The sequence below is a fragment of the Corvus moneduloides genome, chromosome 12 (assembly GCF_009650955.1).
Source record: "Corvus moneduloides isolate bCorMon1 chromosome 12, bCorMon1.pri, whole genome shotgun sequence".
NCBI classification, from domain to species: Eukaryota; Metazoa; Chordata; class Aves; order Passeriformes; family Corvidae; genus Corvus; species Corvus moneduloides.
The window spans coordinates 5562264-5581914 of record NC_045487.1 but is presented as its reverse complement, the minus strand read 5'-3'; positions in this window follow the sequence as shown (position 1 = coordinate 5581914).

Sequence of the window (19651 nt, the reverse complement as noted above, 5' to 3'; positions counted from 1 at the left end):
TTTCATATTGAAATCCACACGGGGAGCAAAGACAGGCAGCTGCCTGCACAGTGCCCTGCCCCGCGCCCTGTCACACTCCGAGCACTGCAGCCTGCAGAGGTGCCATCGTTTCTGCCCCAGGGGAATCCCTTTTCCTCCTACCCGGGCTTGCAGGAGTTTAGGGCAGAAGTCCTTCTCTTCCAACATCTCTGTAGGTCAGTATAGATTTTCATCACACCTTCTTGCACAGGTAGTGGCTGGAGGTGGTGGGTGGCTGGGTGCCGATCATTAATGTATTCCAAAACAACAGTATTATTTTAGATAATTCATAATGCTGGCCAGAAGCTTTTTGGTGAATACTTATCTGCAAGACATCATTTCTGGTGGGCTAAGAACAAGCTGTGTGGGTTTCCTCCCCACCCAGTGTACTGCTTGGGGTACTGTGTACAGCAGACCATGACCCAAAACCAACCAAGCCAGTCCACCTGAACACCTGAATGTTTGTCTGCTCACAGAGACACATAAGTTTTCCTTGTGTCTGGTAGTGGTTGAATTTGAAAAAAATATTCAATGTATATTAATGGATGATCATCCCAGGTGTCACTAGGTCAGTGTATCATGAAGCAAAGCAGTGAAAGTGCCTGTTACTCTCTTTCTCATTTCAATGTTCTCTGCCTCAATCTCTTTCTTCCTTTAAAAGTTGAGACTGAACATGTACAGAGCAAAGTAGATGAAAATCAATATCCATAGTAAACTGTAACATAGAACTTTGGGCCAAGACACATGGACTAATATAGATTTGTAGAAAATATATGCTCATGAAACCAAGCCCTTGCCTTTTGATGTGTTCTTACTTTAGGACTCTAAAATCTTTGCAGTCTCTAAAGTCCCCACACTTTTCCTTTCTCCCTCTGTTTTGTTTGTTTAGTTTTCTTTGTATCTGGAGGTCTGCACAAACCTCCCTAGAACCAGCCAAAAGTAGAGGTATGGTCCAGAAATAATCCTTAGTTCCTTTCTTCAATTAAACTGTGGGAGTATAAACCATTCGGTGACAAACATTCCGCTGTTTGGGAAGAGGAGGCTCAAATTCTCCTGCTCCTCACTCATCAGCATGGGAAAGGAAAACATTAGCTAAGATTACAGAAGGTCTTCTCCTCCCTGTCTTGGTTTGGCCACTGCCAAATAATTGTGTCCACTCTGCTGTGGGGGCACAGCTCAGCACGAGCCAGCAGAAGGGATGCGAGAAGCTGGAGCCAAAGACCTCAACTGGAATTATCTCATAAACGCTGTTATCACTTCCACAAGGGACAAACTGGGATCCTTCAGAGGTTTCCCTGCAGATGCACTGTTTCTCTTTGCCAAATCTGAACCCTTCTCACACAACATAAAGCTTTCCCAGCAGAGGTGGCCTGGGCAGCATCTTATTTTTTCATTGCCAGAAAGCATTTCTGAGAAAGGCTAGGCTAGAGTGTGCCAGAGTCTGGAATTAGATACAAATTAATTGCATGTAATTACTCAAGAGCATCAAGTATCTTTCTGGGATTTTATAGTTATTGTAATGATGTTCAATTTGCAAATACAATTATTGTAAATTACTCTATTGATAACTTCAGCTCTCCTATTGTGTGTGATCACCTCACTGGTTTTCTTGTGGTCTTTTGTAAAAAGTTTTTATAGCCTTGATGAAGACACAAGTAGAATTGAAAATTCACTGCTGTTCTCACAATGGTTTTCTGTTACTCAGAAGTGGAGATTTGGTAAATTATTAGATTATGATTAAATTACAATGCCCCTGCAACATCTAAGAGGTCAAAATCATAAACAAGCTTTATTTTTGTCTCGCACCATAAGCCTGATAACAACAAACTGAGACATATTTTCTTAGCAGCATTTCCTCTTTGATTTAATTTTATTTCTCATTTTTTCCTTTTATATTCACCTGAGTTGCTCTTATCATTTTGTGTAAAGAAGGACTGCCAATGCCTCAGGGAGGTGTTGAGAGGGCTCAGCAAATGATGCTTAAAAGCTTTTCAAAAGCCAGTTTGTATGTGAAATATGCAAGATTGGTTAAAATTTTTCATTCTTGGGCTTCTCACAATGTGTAAGTAGGTATTAACATGTACAAGCAGAGAATGAGGTGTGAAAATTTTTTGTACTGGAGTATGCATTCACCTACAGTCACTGATGCTGGTTTGGCCCCAGAAATTCCCATGGCATATTGCATCCCGACAATCTAATGCATTGTTTGGTCAATAAAACCTATGGAAGAAAAAAAACCTATAAATATAGGGAAAAAACCACCAAACTATAGCACAGTGGAAAAGTGGAATACTAAGAAGCATGGAAAGGTGCAAAAGAAAGAAGGTATAAAGAACACAAAAGGGGAAAGGGAAAAATATTGACAGGCAAATTCTTGGTCTCAGAGACTCTGTTCCTTCCCTCCAGAAAATGTTTTCTTGCAGCCTTTTGCAGGGAACTACATGTTCTCCTCTGCATGGCCTTTCCTCTGAACATTCGCTTCCTTTTAAGTACATTTTCCAGTTAAAAAGATTTATTTTCTTCATCCAACTCCCCTTTTCACACCAATCCCTTTCTCCCCACCATTTTTGCCTCGCCCTGCTTCCTTATTTTTCTGTATGGTTTAAACTCGAGGAAGTTTATCTGGTTAAATATTAGGAAGATCCTCTTTGATAGTTTGGACATTCTAAGTGCTGAAACAGATTGCCTGAGGAGGTGGTGGATGTTCCATTTCAGGGTGGTTTTAAGGAATGAATTCAACAGAGATGTTCTGGGGATTTCCTAAGTCTGGCCTTGGGGCAAGAGGATGGACCAGTCAACCCCTTCAGATCTCTTCCAGCCTTATGTTTCTGTGATCCTTTTACCTCTCTGGGATCTGAGGGTATTTAAATGGCTCAGGGTATGTCAATGCTTAATTAAAACTGTACAGCACAGGGCAAGTGTGTAAAACAGTACATTCTATTTTTCCAGGGTCACCGTGCTTACATCCAGAAAGGTGCTGACAGAGGCAGACACAAACACACGTGGTGTTGTTAGAGGTGTGCTCATCAGTTATTTATGAAGTTTATAATCTGACACTTTAAAAAAAAAAAAAAAAAGAGTGATCCTAACAGGCTCCAGCATTCCACAGCTGTTGAAATGTCACCTCTCAGATACAGATATTGATTAACAGTTTGAGACCAAGCACATTGCATTCCGTGCTAACAAGCTGGTACAGCTCTACCTGACACTTCTCACCGAAGGAGAGGACTAAGTCATGTGGCTTTTGTTGGACAGTACAGAGTTTGTGGGTGTATTTAAACATTAGACTGTGAACTGGGGAGCCTGCAGACTTGGCTTTGTTCTGCCTGGGCAAGTGGGTGAAGGTTAAATGAGAGTGTCAGGTTTTTATTTAGGGCCCACAGGGCTGCAAACAGGGTTTCTGAAGGAGCTTGGTATGGGGAGACCCATGGAAAAAAAGGTCCAAATGAAACCTGGCCATTTGGATGTTTCTCTGGCATGTAATGAAACAATTTTTATCTCCTCACTTTCACAGATTTATTGAGATCTCTGGGCACCTGATTCAGTCACCAGATGATAGTTACTCCAAAAAATATTGCACAATAGTGACACTTTTTCAAATAATCACCTAAATGAGATAACCCAGCTGGAATCCATGTTTTCTGAAATGCTAAAAATAGGAGTCACAGATCCTGGAGAACATACAAACTGGCATACACAGAGAATAAACCTGCAATGGAGGTGGTGGACAGCTGACCATCAGGGAGGCAGTGAGATCTATGTGATAGCTACATGAAACAAAAGACCTCAAAGCAATGATTTTGTTTCCTTTTCACAAAGCTGATTTACAGATCAGAAGGCAAACATCTCAGTTCCAGCACAGGCAATGGCAAAGTTCCTGCTGACACTGCTGGGACAGCAAAAATGTTTTCAAGACTTAACTTAAATGTAAACTTCCAAAAATTAAATCCCTAATGAAGGGATCTGTATATTTTTCATCACAATCATTGGCACTGAGACAGATACAAGACATGATTGCATTTGGTGCTACTTTTAAAATAGATTTGTAACTTCGGAATCTGTCTCAGGCATTGATCATTCTATACACCATGCCAGGCAGAAAATAAATACCCAATCCTTAATGGCCCTATCCCTAAACCACAACATAAAACCAGGGATGATCTTCCCTTTGGCCATGATCTGCTGGTTAATGCAATTTTAATTGCTGTTTTCTAAAACACACAGACCTGGGTGTTTCACTTGTAAAGAGCTGTACACTGAATTGATAAAGCTCACAGCTCCAGCAGGATAAAACAACTTACTTTTGCTCTCTGTGCATTTTTTGATAGAAAGACAGCCCATGTTGAGAGGAACAGGTGAGTTTCTGATGACCAGGATGTATTAGCAGATTGTCTTAAAATTTCCATCTTTCCTTCTAAGCTTCCAACTTGGCTGCAGGCTTCATTTTAAAGTAATAGATTTCCTTTAGATGCCTTGGTCCAAAATTTCTCCTGCTTGTTTAAAGAAGTGTTTGCCTGCTGTTCAGATTTTATTTTGCCCAAAGATAAGCTGGAAGATCTACTGAAACCTTTTTGTTGTATTTCTAGCCTGAAGCATTCTAACAATGTTAACCTTCCTAGCATTATACTGAAGAACTTCCACTCAGCCTTTATTTTTCAGAAGGGCTTTTGATGTTTTGCTTTCTGGTGCCATTATTTATTTATTTATTTATTTATTATTTACAGTGTTGCTTTGTGGTGGTGGTGGTGGGTGCTCGATTGCACCAGTGGAAGGATGTGCAATCAAACTTGCAATGAGACAGTAGTCTCTGATTGTCATCAGCTGCAGCTCATTATTCTCTCAAGGATTCCTTGTGCCAATCGATGATAAACAATGTGTAATCACTTGCAATTGATTGCAAATCAGATTGCATAGACTGGCATGTGGAGTCCTTGATGGAATGACGAGCGGTGCCTTTTGCCCACTCCCTGCTCTGTAGGGCTCACATGCCTTCAGCTGGTAGCTCCTCTCCTTGGCTCGAGTGCTGAGCAGATCCCATGGGATGAAACAGGTCAAGGTTGTGCTTGTATTTGGTACAGGACATTCTGGCTACTCATTTCATCCTGGCCTTTTCTCTCCCTAGGTGTGCTCCAGGGCCGTGTTTTCCTGGGCTGTCACTCTCTGCAAAGTTGCAGAGACAAAATCTGAGTGGTTAAGGGGAGGTTTATGATTCAGTCCATTAAAGCAACACTCAACCAATTTTCTTCTGAAGATTCCTAATTTCCTCTCTTTTCCCCTTCAAAACTGGCTCAGTTTTGAAGTAGTTGTTAGAAAAATTGTCTGGACAAGTCACAAGCAACAGAGGAATAAGGCCCTGCTGACTTGTTCCAAGGCCAAGTCAGATACGTGGTGAACTCAGCTGGGTTTTGCCATTTAGACTTTTACCTTCTAAAGTAGTGTTAATCAGTCCTGGTCTATTGACCATTGGTGGCCTGAAAAATGCCACAAAAAGCAGCCAGTGAAATTAGAGCAAAAAATAAGAAAATGTGGCAAATGTCTTCAGTAGCTCTTTTCTGATTAATGTTCACGGCTGCACCAGACATAGCTGGCACTAATTGAAATTGTTGGTAGCCAAACACTAATGTTTTGACTTAAGAAGTATTTTGTTTACCTCATTTTTAAATACATTGTTATTTACCAATCTCTCTCCCAACTGCTGTAGGGTAGCAGATTTCTGGGCCAGAAATACTATAAAAAAAAGTTTTTATTTATTTAATTAATTAAAGACATTCAAGAAACATAATTTTAAATCAGTTCTCTTTCTGGATATTTTAGTTTTTCAGGTCTAGGTGTATGTGAGACAGCAATGTTCTCATTCCAAGTACTGATCTTAGAACAGGACATGAAATCTCATCTGAATTCCATACGAACAAAAATTTAAAAAAATCTATTAAAAATATTCATGGAGCAGTTTGCTCAACTGATAGCGTTTTTTTGGTTTTTTTTTTTATTTCAAGCAAGCAGGGTCTTGGCTTGATCTTTATATTTAAATGAGAAAAGAATAACATTAGCATTCACTGAATATTTTGATAGAGATAATAATCTTTATTGATAACGTACTTCCTTTTAAACATCTGTAAAGCAATCAATTGGAAACTGATGCAGTGCTCTAATCTTACTTCAGAATCTGGTTCTTACTAAAGACTTGAAAATCATAAAGGACCAAAAAGTAGACTTTAATGGAGATTAAGCTCTTCTGGTAAGTATGCTTTTAAAATATATTTTAATGTGGCAATTTTTTTCTGCAGAAACTTTTCCTTGCAGTTTTATATAAACCAATGGAGCTCCACAGATTTCAAGAGAATTAATTGATTTCCCCAAATATCAGTGAGGTCAGGGAAAAAATTACTGAATGAAAAAATGCACAGCTAATAATTAAAGAGATGGCCTGGTTTTGTAAATCTTTTTCCAAGTGTTTCATTAATAGTAATTGGTGTGTTAAAGTACAACTTTTTGAAGCTGCAGTGTAGCTTGCAATTGCTCTTCTATGAGCTTCTCGAAAGCCATCATTAAAGAGATAAAGCACATCTATTATCTGCAGCAGGCTTCTAGAAAAATAATATTCCCAAGGGAATACCCCCTTCAGAAACAAAAAGGGTCATGAATTTATTTCAAATCCATTTTCCTTCACTGAAAAACACAGGTATGTCAACAAAGGAAGCAACAAGACAAGTTTGGGGTTTTTTGCCTCATAATTGCAGTTTATAAACAGAAACAGAAGGAGATATTTTCTTAGCTTTTTGGTTTTGTTTTTCTTGTTTTGCTTTTTTTTAGGCACAGTCTTATCATCGATCTGAAATATGTCAAAATCCTCCAGTGTTTTAAAAGGTCACATATTTGTATAGTTGGTTTAAATTACCTATATTAGAAACAAATTCCCAGCAATTCACCTCCCAAAGTTGAGAACACACTCTAAAAATATGTGAAGCTTTTGAAACATTAGACACAAAGTGTGAGCCAAAGGGGTTTGGAAGGGAGGGGGCCATTTCTCACCAGTGTGAGCCAGCCCCACAAGGCAAAGGCCAGTAACAAGTCACACTGCTCACTTTAGTGGCTTTTGAATCAGGCCCTTACACCCTTTCCCAAGTGAATTTTGGTTGTTGAATTGAACATCTTCAGCTCTTCATCTCTGAGCAGCATTAGCTCAGGAGAAGAGCTGGCTTTTGGGTGGGATGTTCCCAGGATTTATTGCTGTGAACGGGACTCCTCCATGGCACTCAGCTTCCAGGGCCCCACTACCAGCTGCTGGTTTCCATTGCTTCTTGAGCTACATGTACAGATGGCACCTCCTTCACAAGCCAGGGCTCTCCTGTCTCCATCTGCTCTGCGAAGAGGTGGCTCTTTAAAGGTGGTGCTGCAGGATCTCCCCAGTGCCCCTGAGCAGAGCACTGAGCTACAGGGCTGTAAACCTGCCAGAGGTGCCAGGGGAGCTGAGCTGAGCTTTGTCTGCCCTGCTGAAGAGGAGGGTGGTTTATACATGGTTTGCGTCTCCTCAGTGCTTGAGCTGAACAGACAATTTCATGTTGGCTTCGTTACCTGTCTACAAAGAGGAGAGCTGTAACCAGCCCTGTGATAAAGGGATGATGAAAGTGCAGATGGGCACGCTGGTATCTCTGCTGTGCCTACAGATCTCTTGTGTAAGAGGGGCTGTGATGTGGTGTAAACTGTGGGAGACATCACACATAGTCTTATTTATTTACAGTGAGGCTTCTGTAGGACAGATATCCAGCATTTTACATGTGTCTCCTACGTGAGTCAAAACGTTGGCCAGTTTACAAACAGAGTGGGCACGGATACTCTGCAAACTGCTCAGTAAATAATTACACCCAGGTTTGTATTAACTGCTCTCTCTTTCTGCACTGTGCTGATTGAAATATGCAATTGATGAGCATTGCTGGTAGGAGTTTGGCTTTTTTCCTCTGGTTTTGTCTCAGTGTAAGAAAAAGCAATTTAATTATGAGTTCTGAAATAGATAAAACATAACTCATTTCTGCTTTGACACTTGTTAAGGATTTTTAAGCACTAAGCAGTAAAACAAGAGCTATGGTTCTGACTATAGATAAATAATTGCAGCAACTGTGTAAAATTATGAAAACACTGAGGCAGGACTTAAATCTTCAGTGTGATAGCAAAGAATATACAAGATCTCCTACACAGAGAATTCTTTCCCTGAGTGTATATTGTTTGGTGTGTTGAGCCACATTTTTAAACCAGAGGTGAACAACTGAGTGCACATCTCAGAATCAGACAGGATTGTCTGTACCAAAGAAACCAGACTGGTTTTAACCAATGACAAAAATAAGTACAGCATAAAATATGGAATGGTGAGAAAGATGTTCCTGCCTGCAGGTGGATTCAGTTTAGGGCTAGTCTGGGTTTTGAGTGGAGAAATTAAGACAAGAGTTCTGCTCAACTGCAGAGAAATCTCAGTCTTTAAATTCTCTTGGCCAAAATCTTCTGTTCTCATGAGATTATATATATAACATATACAAATGGTCCTCTGGGCTTGGAAGTGACTTAGAACCAGAAAAAAACCAAACCAAGTTCAGATTTTAGAATTTTTTAGGTCCTTCTTGCCTAATGGTAACAAATTTAAGGAAGAAAAATATATTAAAACACCATGAAAGTGCGAGAAAACAGATTTAAATTTGAACCATGGAAAGATGATGGGTCTGTGTCACTGGCCCACATCTATTTAATTTGCTACCACTATACATGCTCTCCTGTCAGACAGTCTTAAACTGTTGAGCAAGGTGATATATTGTTAGAAAGCACTTGGAAAACATTCATGGCTGAAGTGTGATTTACAGGTCTAGGCTTACAAGCAGCAGCACACAGTGCACGAGAGAACCTTCTCACAGCATTTTTGAGCAGATGCTGTGCCATACTGTGCTTTGCAGGTAGCTTGGCACATCTCTCATCCAAACAGAGTTTTATTTTCTTCTCCTTAAATCCTTAAAAACTTTTCCTTGAAGATGAGGCCTCTATTAAATGGTGTGTGTTGCAGAAATTAATACAGTTAATGAAATCAGGTGCTGTTGGCTCTTGTGTGATTCATCAGTCACACACCTCTGTTTAATGTGCACATGTTTGGAGCCTACTTCTCACTTGCACAAAAAATTTCTTAAACTTGTTAGTTTAAGAAATTCTCATATAAATAGAATCCATTTTCTGATGCACCATAAAATATCTAAGAGCAATGAATGATTATAGTCACAAGAGCTATTTTGGCTGGGCTTGTGTTCGTTCCCCAGGCCCAGGATTAACACTGCTTTCCCTACACTTTGAGAACAGAGGAATTGTCAGTATCCTGCAACCAGCAGTGGCTAAAACCAGATGTTTCAGTGGAAGAAACCTCTCATTAGGCTTGTAGGGAATGAGCTTTGAAAAACTGGTTTGCTTGTTTGTTTGTTTGTTTTAACAAAGGGGAGTGCAAATGCACCTGAGTGTAAATGCAAATTGGGCTTTTTGAGTTTCATGTTGATACAGCAAAGCCTAAAGGAAATGACAAAAATATCCAGCCAACAAACAACCTATTAAGTTTGTGGTTTTAGAACTAAACTCCAGCCTTTGAGGATCACTGAAGGCAGGTTCAGGTGAGAAATTCTGTCCTTTGGAAATTCTGCTTTTTGTAATAAAACCCCGGATTGGTAAGGGAAGTTTTGTTGTGAAGAGCTCATGTAGGGCTCCCTTGATTACCAGGCATGTAGGTTGTTTTAAATGGTGCTATTTTGGTTAGAAAGAAGCAAGAGATGATAAGCTGGAGCCCTAAATGCAACATTGACACGTGTCTTCAAGTTGGACAGGTTTTTAAACAGTAGCAGTAAGGCAGGATAAAATGAAGCTCAAATCCAGCAATGCCTCCAGTAAAAACACCACCCAAGGAAGAAGGATGGAGGGTGGTGTGTGCTCTGGCTGTGGATGAAAGAACCTACTTCAGAAAGCAGGCACAAAGTGAGGCATCCTGGCTATAGCAGTTTGCTTTGAAAGTTAACTCCTCTCTCCAGGCACTCCTGTTGTGTCCCAGCTGCAATCGGGGCATATTTGCCTGACAATTGCATTGAAATCAGGCTTTGCAAATGCTGAGGTAAAGATCCAGACCTCTGCAGCCAGGGACACCTACTTCAGCACTTCTTTTCCCCTTGTCTGATATCTCTCTAGACATCAATACAACAATACAATAGGGGGTTATGGGCAATTAATAGAGGTTGAGCGTTCAGCTCCAGCCCAGGCTATTGTTAGGAGTCAGTACAAGCTGGAAGCAGCCTTGGTCCCAGGAATGGTGATGCCAGGACACGCTGCCTAAAGGACAGGTGTGGATAAACACAGCACCATTGCCCTGGCTTGTTCAGCTCGTGGCTCTGGAGCTGATGTGCCAGGGTGAAGGTAGGAGAAGCACCAGCATTCATGTGACCTCTGTGCCAATAGCAATCTCTGCCAGGTGAGTGACTCGGTCTGACTCACGTTGCCTCTGCAGCCTGGACACTGCAGGGCCCTCTCAGAGGGGCTTAGGGCAGTAGAAGTCCTTTAGTCCTCCTGAGGGCTCTGAGCAGTGCAGCCCCATAGCAGCATGTGCACAGGGGTGGCCCCCACCTCCTTCCTACTTGCAGCGTTGAAAATCACTAACCCACGAAGTGAGGCTATAGGGAGAAATATCCAAACCAGAGGAAGGCATCCCCAAAGAGTTACACATTTTCTGCATGAATAATCTTGTGTGCCCCCTTTTTTTGCCTGACACTGTGTTCTAGGTTTGCAGCTAGAGAGGTGTGCTCAATAAAATACCTCAGAAAGCACACTGCACAGCAGTGGAACTCAGTGAATTTTGGATTGTTTTTTTTTTTTTCCATTTAAAAACAAAATTCCAGTGAAATAACAAGTCCTTAAAGCATGTATTATTTATTTTCAACTGAGTAAAAGAGCCCCTACAGTATTTTGAAAGAATGTCTGCTTTATAGGTTTGCAGTGATAACATGTTGGAAGTAACTAACAATTGTGTTATTTTTGTCCTCACTAATAATGCGCAGGGAGCAATTGATGTTTCTTCTAGAGTTAATAAGAAACATTTGCAGCAAAAGCAGGAACTGTGGAGATAAAGCAATTGGCAAGAAATAGTATGTTTAAATACCATAAAACAGCCAGTATCCAAACAGGTGTGAGATAAAGTGGTATAAATAAACTGCTCTGTATGCAGCCCATCACACAGCAGAGTTGGGTAAAAAATTGCATGAAATAACTTCACTTCTATTCAGAGGAAAATATAACAAAACTAATCCTTGTGTCTCCTAATTAGCTTTAGCAGCTGAGAAAACATTTGTCATGCAGAAATTTCTAAAAAGTTGTTCTTTCTAAAAATGGAAGACAAAAAAAGAAGCAGTCAGATTTGCAAACCTTTTGGAGAAACTGCTTGTAAAGTTTGTAAAGCTCTTCTCCAGTTAAAGCCAGTATCCTGAAGAGACAGTGGAACTTCTTTCAACCTTGCAAAGTTACAACTGGCCCTTTTAGTTATTCTGCATTGCCTGATGGCATTACAATCTTAGATGGTGTCTGTGTTATTTTTATTGGTGCTGCTTTCACAAACACAAAGACATTTGCCCTTTCTTCACCCAAACATTTGGTTGCATTAAGGGTTGTTTGGTTTAGATTAAAGATTTTCTTTTTTTAAGACCAGTCAAATTCAAAGTAAATCAGTACTAGCAAACATGACGTGAAAATAATTACCCGTGCTCACATGACTGATAAGCAGAACTATGGAAAATTTCTTACAACAAAATCCACCTGGTTTCTGTGGCTCCTACAAATGACAAGCCACAATGAGTTCATTGAAAGGTTTGTCAAGATCCATCAGCCTTTTGGATAAGTAGAATGGCTGTATTTTTTTGTTTAATCAGCATGTGAATTTGTTCAGCATGTGAATTTAAGGTGACTTGAGTTTTGTGAGTCTTACTCTCTTTGGTTTCATATAAAGGAAGAAAAGAAATCTGCATGTGTCTGTGCGGACATTACCTACGAGGTGAAACTTCCAAACTTGATGGTTTTAGAAATCAGAGCTTTAAAATGTTCCTCACTCTAGCTCTCTTGTATTTGAATCAGGTCCCTGAATTCAGTTCTGTGCAGTCCAAGATGTGCAAAAAGCCAAGAGAGAAACCACAGCATCTCTTTGGAGACTCATTCTGTGACCTGTAACATCTTGTGGCCTGGGAAAAGGAGCCTCTCCACTGATACTGTCTGCTGACAAAACCCTCCCTGTAATTTGTGCTCTGTATAGCCTGAGGAGTCCCTAAACACAGTGACTTGTTCCCACCCAGTGCCTGGACTGAGAGAAACACACTTCATGTAACACTACTGCTTGCTTCTCCTCTGCCATTCCGTGCTGGAAAGATGCAGAGGGGGTGATCTGGAGAGAACCTGTGATGTTGATGTCTCCCTCTGAGCCTCCTACACCGGGGTTACTCCAGCCTTTCATAACCAGGAATAAACAACACCATATCCAGCTGGACTCCACACTTATTTTGGAGTCCTTTGAATCAAACATGAGCACGGCTCCCTTGGCCAAGTCACACCTAAATAAATGTGGAGTTACAGAAGGACTTGGCCCCATGGTTCTTCAGGAGCTCACGTTTTTAGCACCCAAGCTCCACCGTGTCAGTGTGCTGAGGTGATGGTGAGTGTTTAAGGATGCTCCTGTGAGATGCCCTCGAGGTGCAGCTGGAGCAGCCCCCTTCTACCCAGCCTCGAGGTGTGTGTGGGGCTTGCCCTGGTGCAGGACCAAACAGACATGAACTTGCTTTGGTTGTCCAAGCTGGTGCCCCTTTCTGAGGTGGACAGGTTAAAAAGCTGCCAGGAGAGCTCCGAGCTGCCCTGTGTGACAGCCATGGTGTGTAAATGCTTTGTGGGAGCAGAGGTGTTCAGAGGGCATCTGGTACCACACTGAAAGAAATGGGAACACCTCTTCTTCATGTTGGCCCTTTTCAGTTAGCCACTGATAGATGTGATAAAATCCCAGTGCTGCTGCTAATAAGCAAAGGAAAGGAAGCCAGTGTTCTTTTATCCTCTGACACGTGGTGTGTTTTGGTTTCACTCAGAGTAGCAAACCTTTCTTTCTTGTAGCAAGCATTATAAATAGGCCCACTCCTTATCAGATCCTCCTCTAAATGTTTTTCATCAGAAAACCACAGTTAATTTTAGATAATTGTTGTAGATAATCTCAAATTTGTGTGTAATGTATGCCCCAGTTCTAAGAAAAACATGGCATTGGGGAAGGTACCGCCTGCCTAGCAGCTCTTCATTTATTTACATGAGTGGTGTGAGATCTCTTGTTCTTCTCAATTGAACTCTCGTGTCTCAGACATTCAGACCCCTATCTCAAAGCAGATAAAATTTTAACTTGCTTAGTATTTATTGTCTTCTGTATTTTGTAACAGCTTCTGAGCAGCGTGTTCAGGGACTGAGCACATGTCCTGCCAAACAAGAAGAAAAAGGTTTCCAAGCAGCCAGATATGCCAGAATTTCTGATGGCATATCTGACTCCTTAAGCTTTCCTGTGGGAGTCAATTTTGCTTTATTTGACAGCAGTAGCATTTGCTCCCAGAAGAATAAAGACAACAGTTGTTTGAAAAAGCACGTGTGCCACCCTGCACTATCAAACAATCTGCTCCACATTGTGAGAGTTTTAAGATGAAATGAACAGATGAATTCCCAGGATCAAGGAGAAGAAGTGTTTCTAACACCAAAGGAAGAAGGATGTTCATGTACTATTAAAAAAGGATTAAAAGCAGATTGCAAGTAGTCCATCAAACTTTCTGGAAAGGGCAAGGAGCAAAACCCAAACATGATGAAATTTTAGAAAAAACAATTATGCATTCAAGTCCAGTTTTTGTTCAGTATAATTGCTGGATATCTCTTGAATAACATGAAAATAAATATAAAATATGGTGGTATTTGGGCCTATTGTATGCAAGACATCATAAAAGGGGAAAAAAAGCAACTTCTAATCTGCTTCAAGAAAGGCAATGAGGAAAGAGTGCTGCAGGGATTTCCTTGAGATGGTCAGAGAAAAGTGAGAGACTTAGATACCCTGGTCTTCCTAGTCCCTGGCAAAGGCATCTATTTCCTGAGCAATGTTTGCTTTAACAACCAGGGCTGGATGTTGCAAATATTTGTAGCTGAATTATCTCAACATTTTGAAAACTATGTACCTTGGATGCTGTGTTTTTTTCTGGGAAATGGAGTGGAAAGACTTCTTCTTGGCATGCAGAAATGCTAGGAAATTCTAACATCATGCATGAAATTTCAAATCTGCCTTTAGGAAAAGCCAACTTCCTTCATAAATTGGCTCCTTCTCACTGGCAAAGGTGAGCAGGGTCAGACAAAAAAGCAAATACAAGCCTACTTTAAACTTTGTGAGGAAATTTTAAACCCCATAAACTTCAATAAATTTTGCTTTTTATTGTGAAGTCCTGGCATATTTCTAATAGTAAGTTTCTTATATAAAGTTTTGCCCTGCTATTCTATACTCTTTTTTTATGATATGTGTGACTGGATCTGTATCCAAGTTTAGGGCTGACAGATCCATCAGAATGTTAGCCAGCTTGGAAGTCTGCAGATTTTTGGGCTCAGCCCCACTTTTCACTCCCTGTGGTCCATGGAAATCCATAGTTTAGAGATCTTAATAGGGGACCGTGGTCTTTTCAACCAGAGTGAAATATATTTCAAACCATCAGGCATATACTTCCTCTCTGATACAACACCCAGAAAAACTATCTCACTTTCCTGATAACTGGGGAGGGAGAACAAACTGAGGGTTGATCACTATTCATACACAACATCTCTGCTAATAAGACTCATTTCTTATCTTGTCGTTCCTGTCTGGCACCTCAAATGAACAGAAAGTGCTGGTAAGATCTGAAGAAAAAGTGTTTTTAGCAATGTGGTGTATTAAACTAATTTTCACATGGGACCAGAAGCTTTTCCCGTTAAAGAAGTTAAACATTAAGGTGTGTATAACTCAGATTAACTAACCTGGGCTATCGTAGAACACAACATTCTGCTTTTGAGTGTAGATTATTTTTGCGGCTGCATTAGCAAAGTAACAAATGAAGGGGGGGAAAAAAAAGAAAATGCATTTCACACTCTAAAAAATATCCATTAGATCATAATGTATCTGCAGCAAAAGCAGGTTTTAAGACCTCAAAAGTCAAAACTAGTAGGTTTGCATTGATTGATTGGATCTTGCTGTCACTGTAGTCTTTTTTAGATCAGCAAGATCAGGATAGCTCATGTCATGAGTGTGTCCCTCATCATAAATTGTAAACCACAAAAAATCTCTATTTCCTGTTTTGAAATTGCAGGTATTTGTTTGACAGCAAGATATGTTTGGCCAGAAAGCCCATGCTAAAAATCCCCAGGGTGAAATTTAACCTTATATAGCTGATTAACCCTTTAATACACACGCTGGAAAAAAGGCCAAGCCATTGCCTTCACAGTTCTGGCCAAGGACAAAGATAACATTGGTTTTTAAAGCCACATTTTGCTTGCTGAATTATGCAGCATGCTGCCAAATGGGATCCTCTTCTTGTGGCAGCTATCACAGGAATGTTTATAACTCCCATCTCTTGCCTGCACAAAAATCTGGTAACAAAAGTTGACACTTTAACAGTGTTATTAGTTTCAGGCTTCTACTTAGTGACATATTTGCAGAAATACAGGTAAGGGTTCCTTCCCCCTCTCTTTCCCCCTTTTCTCCATGTTGAGTTGAACTCCGTGACAAGTGTGAACCAAGACCACAACCTTGGGGTGGCTTCACTGTATGGAGGAGATTAGAGAATAAAATCTACCCTACTGACCCCAGCAGGCACTTCTGCCCTCTCACTTCTAACAGCTGTGAGAGGCCAATAACACTACAAATGGTGGTTTCTTCATGGTGTGGGGCTACAGAGGAACTGGGGAAGTCTGCACCCAGCTAAAACTTCCGAGCTGGCCTCACGTGGGACAAGTCCCCAGTTCATTGCCCACCTAGGCTGCAATCATGGCACGTGATGGGGGCAACCAAAAAATGCATCCCACTTTCCAAGTGCAGCATAGCAAAGGGTGGTTTTGGCTTGGCTGCTCTAAACAAGGCACTGATTAGCCAGTAATCAGCGAGCGATTAGCACAGACAACTGGGTCACTGGGAGTTCAGCTGGGCACTGCTTGCTGGGAGGCACTGAAAGGCTCAGCCCAGCAGGAGCACACAGGCTGATAGGATAGTCCACCGCAAACATCCACTCAACAAACTCGGTTTGAGTAACCAGCTTGCCTCCCATAACATTTTAATCATAAAAATGTTGCAAAATAAGGATCATGGTACTGACTGGCTTTAAAAAGCTTCATAAGGTCATTAATGGTTTGGATTAAATAGCTCCAGTTTGTCACACATAATCAGGAACACTGGGATATGATGAAGGACCATCTTTTTCTTTCCCAAATATTATAACAAACAAGCTGCATCACTTTGTCCCACAGCTTAGCCACAATCATTCAGTATCAGATCAGGAGGTACCAAAGCCGCTGACAGAAGGTTTGCATAAAGGATAACTATGGATCAGTCCTTCCAGAGCACAGGCACACAAGAGTCACACACAAACCACAGCTGGTCTCAGCCAGAAGGTCTTCATTAGTGACAGCTGACACCTCATGCATTTGTAGACATCCTCCTCCTCCAAATCAAAGCTTGTATTTCCATTGGTGAGCCAAATCTACCTCCTGTGAAAACTGTGAATCCTAGTTCAGAGCTTTTATTCTGTGTGCCACATCCTAGACATCAAGGGAAATAAAGAAATACAGTAGTTTTCAACCTCTTAAACAACAGGGATAAACTTGTACCTGACACAATATCATTTTGTCCACATTCCCCACTGCAGTCAGTTTCTGTTGGACTGAAGTACCCACTGTATCTCAGCAGCTCATCACCAGGTACATTTGAAATCTTCTTTGTGTGTGGGGGTGTTGGAATGGAAGTGATCTCACCTTAGGGGACCACGGGCAAGCAGCGTTCAGGGATGGCATTTTGGTTATCTGGAAGAAAGCAGGTCTGTTTATCCCTTCTTTGTTGCAATGGTGAAGAACTATTCCTGCCAAAGGCAGAAAATACCATTCTTTTGTGAATTTCTGTCTTCTCAGCTGAAGGAGCTCCATGCAAGGATCATAGTTTTGAAACTCAAAAGTCAGCAATCACAATACCTCTATGGGAAAGATCCCTTCTTCACATGCTGCCTCTTCCTTCTCCCACTTTATTTCTCTTTCAGTACAAGACAGAAACAGAAACATCTTGTAACTAGCAGAAGCCTCGTGTGTGGTGACACTGCATTCCCCAGCACACTTCTCCTGCTTTGCCTGCAAGCACAGAGCTTATGATCTTTCCAGACATGATTTCCATTGAAATCTGCAGCCGGGCTGTGCAACGCTGAGGTCTAGCAATGGCCAGGGCGCACGTGTGTGTGTGCACACATGCAGTACATGCGTGTTTATTTGTGTCCATATATATATAAGTAACACGACTAAGAGTGCCAGAAACTTGGCCCTTAAGACTACAGCTGAGGACTTGAACACACTGCTGTGCAACAGGCCTCTTAAGTAGTTTGCATTTCCTTGTAATATTAATTTGAGTGCCATGGGACTTCTATTCCTGCTTCGACGTTTGTTATTGTTGACTTTAACTAAGATTGAAACATAAACTTTTAAAATTCACATTTTTGCCAGGTTAAAAACCAAAAATAATAATAAAAAATTCCCAGTGAATCTGACCTCTTTTTCCTGTAGTGCCTTTCAGTGGGTGTTGTAAGAAAGCAGCTATTCAGTTATTACAAGCAGGGACTGTTTTGCTAGAGCATGATATTTGTAGTAAAAAGTTATAGCAGAACAAGAGTATGTCCCAAAGTTAAGCTAAGCCTAGAAACTGGATGCACTGAATTCAACCAGAGTTAAAGCCGGAACAAATATGGACAAATCCTTCAGCCAAGAGACAATTTTTTTTTTCCAGTCTCTAGGACAGTAAAAATATCCTGGCATGGCAAGACTATGTAATATTTAAAGTCTGATATGATACAAAACAAAGTCTGAAGACACTCTCCTGGGCCCATTTCTTGCTTCAGCTCTGAATCTGATTTACAAGCATATGTTTCATCAGAGAGTGACCCCAGACACACTTGGACAGGAAACCGCTGGTGCAGGAGAAGGTTTGACTCAGAAGAGTCCAAGTCCAGTGACATTAGGGAGCGACATGCTGTAGAATTGGGCATTTAAGACACTTCTGATCCCACCCTCTCTTCAGTGTTTTTTCCTTCTCAGGGGACCAGGTGGGACAGAAAGATGAGGGGTGTCACTTCTGTGCCCAAAGCAGGGCTGATATGAAGACTGGAGCAAGAACAGTTCTGACTATGCCACATCCAGGCTGTTGTAACCGAATGTGTGGAGAAATGCGACCGCAGATTGCAAAGCAGAAATAAGGCCTACGGAGATTTACGGGAAATACAGCAGAGGGAGAGGAGAAGCATTTGAACATTTTCTCCTTGCCCAAAACATACACATCCATTAAGTCTGTGCCACACCAGTGCCTGCCCTCAAAATAATGCCTATAGAGCCGAGGGAAAACATTGCTGTAATTATTACAGAATGATTAAAGAGTCTTTACTCCAGAAAAAGAGTAGGACTGGAAGAGCAGGGCTTCTCATCGTGACTTCATGGACAACTGAGTTATAGAAGAACATTTATTAGCAGAGACAGTGCTCCAGAGGTGGCAAAAAACATAGGAGAATGCAGAGCAGGGAAAGAAGTTACACCAGCAAAACTGTGGGTGCAGGAAGCAGGTTTTGATGCTTTATGAAACCCTCTTGATTTTTTATTTGGCTGAAAGCAGTTAAGGAAAGTAACCAAATCTCTCATGTTCTCCCAAAAAAACCCACCTTTATCTACTGTATGTGGAATGAGGAAAAGGCTGACCAAGATGGCAATTTCAGCATGAACCACCCTGTGCATATGAATAGTATCAACCAAGCTGAGATGAAGAGGTATTATAAACTCTTGTTGCTCAAGCAGAATGTTTACGCTCTTAATTGCAAAACATCTGCATCTCGTTGTCCATAAAATGAGCAAACATGTTGAAGACACCCAGGGAAGAAATGAACTCATAAAACTAGAGGATTAAAAAACAAGAGAAGCTATTTAATGGCAGCCTTTCAGGTTGGAGAATGTTTAGGCCATGAGATTTTGTCTCAATCCCACACTTTTTAAGATCGCATAGACCAGAAATAGGAATATAGTCTGCAGGAGACAAGCAAAGGAAAACTTGATAATTTACTGATTCCTGCAACTCACCCCTCTTACCAACATCTTCAATCCTCATTGTTTTTGCAGATTTCCAAGCAGATTATCCTAATCCTTACAACAGAGCTGGTAGGAAACTTTAAATCCATAGGGACCATAGAGTCCTCCATAATTTTCATTATGTACTTTCAGGTGAGATAAAACTGTTCTTGATATTACATCAAAGCTCTTCTAGACACAACCCACATTGGCACTACTTTAGTTTTATGCTTTAGCCCAATGAGTCTCTTTTCCC